Source organism: Podarcis gaigeae (assembly GCF_964106915.1).
Source record: "Podarcis gaigeae genome assembly, chromosome: 13".
NCBI classification, from domain to species: domain Eukaryota; kingdom Metazoa; phylum Chordata; class Lepidosauria; order Squamata; family Lacertidae; genus Podarcis; species Podarcis gaigeae.
The window spans coordinates 42176611-42179628 of record NC_139689.1 but is presented as its reverse complement, the minus strand read 5'-3'; the positions used below and the strand labels follow the sequence as shown (position 1 = coordinate 42179628).

At 43.2% G+C, this 3018-nt stretch overlaps 1 protein-coding gene across 1 annotated transcript in view; it reads left to right on the top strand.

Annotated features, from left to right (window-relative positions):
• Positions 1-366: 366 nt before the first annotated feature.
• ADAM11 (ADAM metallopeptidase domain 11) overlaps positions 367-3018 on the top strand; it is a gene marked incomplete at its 3' end in the record, with an annotated part of 77995 nt that continues 75343 nt past the window's right edge. The window contains exon 1 of the mRNA XM_083709299.1: positions 367-1166. The remainder of the gene's footprint in view (positions 1167-3018) is intronic.

Sequence of the window (3018 nt, the reverse complement as noted above, 5' to 3'; positions counted from 1 at the left end):
CTGCACTTGTTCCGTGTCCTTTTCCTTTAAGGTCCTGGTTACCAAAATTCACTCATTCCTCTATATCCAGCTTTTGAATTCATGGAGAGCATAGCTCCATTGGTAGAGCATAAGACTCTTCAGTCTCAGTGTCGCGGGTTTGAGCCCCACATTGGGCAAAAGATTACAATTCCATGACTCTCCCAACTTTCTGCTTCTCTTTATGAATATCTCGCACCCTTGAATCCCACATTGCTGTTAAATTGTGATTCTACTCTCACAATATTAATATATAGGAATTAAGATCTCACGCTTTGAGACCCCACAAAATGGTGACTTCCCAGGATCCCTTGCAAAAAGCTGTCTTTCGCTCCACTGAATCAAGGTTTCCTTCAAAGTATCGGCCATCTCTACCTATTAACTCAAAAGAGATTAGTTCGCCTCTCCCTTTATATTATTACTTGAGCGCATCTACATCACATATGTGGGTGGATCTATATTTGCTTTGGGATCCTCTCAGATCAGACCGTTAAACATAGATGCATGATGAAGAAAAGAAACATTCTATATACAGCGTTCTTAAAAGTTCTCATTTCCTGACCTCACATAACAACATCTTAAATGTCACAATAGCTATCCTAACTTTTAAATATATACTTTTAAGTTTTCCTTTGTCTCATTTCTCTTTGCCCCTCCCCCCACCTCTGCCTCAGAATCGCAAACTCATTTCCCAATTGCCACACTCCTCCAGTCACTCTGTTCACTCCCCCGTTGTCAATCATTTTTCCACTAACATTTCTGTCACAAAACCATCTTGCGGCTCAAAACCGATCAACTGCCCAACCCCATGTAACACCTGGCAATTTTTGTGGCGGGCATATTGATACCCGAATGTCAAAAATGCTATAATGCAGCCCAGCTTTTGTAGAGATCTCCCTCAAATTGTGCTCGCCTCAGAATTGAACGCTCTGCTTTCCCCCCTCCATATCTTACCTACTGTAATTAGAGATAACTGTTTTGCTATGTATGCAGGTTGAACAGAGTAAAAGCCTCACGAGTGGAAATTAACATTTCACCCTGCTCACAGATTTTGACCAAAAAAATACATGTTTAAATCATTACAGGAGAAATGTATCCTTTTAGCAGGAGTGTCACGGCAGAACGTACAACATGAGCATAAAGCTGAGGTAACATTTAACCCAAATGTGTTTAATGCAGTGGATCCACCAGAGATCCAGCGAACGCTTGTATTCTGTGATGCACAACAAGCTAATCCCTAATTTAGAAAGGAAATCAGATTTTGGGGGAATGCAGAGCTCAACAAGAAATTTCAGACGGTGTTTTGCAGGCCTGCTGTAGGCAATATCAAGTTTTCCACATTGGCTCTTCCCTTAAAGATAATCCACAGGGCTTATTGGACACCCACATGGTCTAAGCCTTGGGGATCCAAACAGATGAGAGCTGGTAGTATAAAATCAGAGTGAAGTCATTTACTTTGTTTTCACGGCGCCCTGTTGTTGCCTCTTTTTGGAAAGAAGTTGAGACTAGAATGACTTTTAGTTTTGGATAGCACTTCAGAGATTACTGATAGTTGGCCTACATATCAGATAAATGGGGACCATGTGAGGGGGTGGTTTAGCAAAGTCATGCTGACAACCTAAAAGAATAATCTTGAGGCACTGGAAATCTAGGATGACACCAAAGATGGAAGGGTTGGATGTATGATCCGCTGCTGCTGGCTGCTCATGAAAAGGTTCTCTGAGAGATGGGGGCTTCAAACAGATTTGGGATGGATTCATAGAACTGTATGCAGATTAGCACTAAGGAGAGAGATGGCACACAAACCAGTATTTCTGAGATACAAATTGAGTTCACCCCAATGGTGCACTCCTCTATTGTCTCCCGAGGCAGATGGATGCCAACCAAAGATTAATAAGAATATTTTAAATTTTCCATTCTAATTTTAGTTTCTTTGGGGAAGTGGAGATGGGTTATGTTTGGGACAGTGGGGAGACTTGGGTGGGTGTTGGGGGAGTAAGTTTGGAGGTACTGCATGCTATACGAAAAGTTATCAACAAGCTGTTAATAAACACACAATCATGTTGTGGTTTCTCACATGTCATATTGCTGCACACTTGCAGCAAAAATGGAAGTCTTATAAAAGCCATTCTTAGACTTTGCACTTTAAATACCCTGCACTTTTTAGAAATGGGCCTGCCACAACTTCTAACGTACTGAAACAAACCAGTCACATGTGGTGACTTGTAGAATAGTAGAGTTGGAGGGGGTCCCAAGGAACATCTAGTCCAACCCCCTGCAATGCAGCTGTTCCATACAGGGATCAAACCGTGGTGCTAATAGTCAGAAACTAGTAAACTGGCAAAAGGTGACTGAGGAGTTAGCAAGTTTGGACTCTGGCTGGAAAGATATGATAAGTCATGAGTTTCACTGGGCCAGCCACTATCTGATGACTACCTGATGGCGCACTATAAAGTGAGGTGCTTTGCACTCATGTTTACCACCCTGAGGTCAGGTGCTGTACCTGCTGACATTTATTCTTCTTTGGAAAAGGTTTCAGAGCTGCCGCCTGTGTTCCCACTCCGTTACATCATTAAGAATGGACTATCCCTTAATGGACTATCCCTTTTCCCAGTAGTGATGTATGGAAGTGAGAGCTGGACCATAAAGAAGGCTGATCGCCGAAGAATTGATGCTTTTGAATTATGGTGCTGGAGGAGACTCTTGAGAGTCCCATGGACTGCAAGAAGATCAAACTGATTCATTCTTATGGAAATCAGCCCTGAGTGCTCACTGGAAGGACAGATCGTGAAGCTGAGGCTGCAATACTTTGGCCACCTCATGAGAAGAGAAGACTCCCTGGAAAAGACCCTCATGTTGGGAAAGATGGAGGGCACAAGGAGAAGGGGACGACAGAGGACAAGATGGTTGGACAGTGTTCTCGAAGCTACCAGCATGAGTTTGACCAAACTGCAGGAGGCAGTGGAAGACAGGAGTGCCTGGTGTGCTCTGGTCTATGGG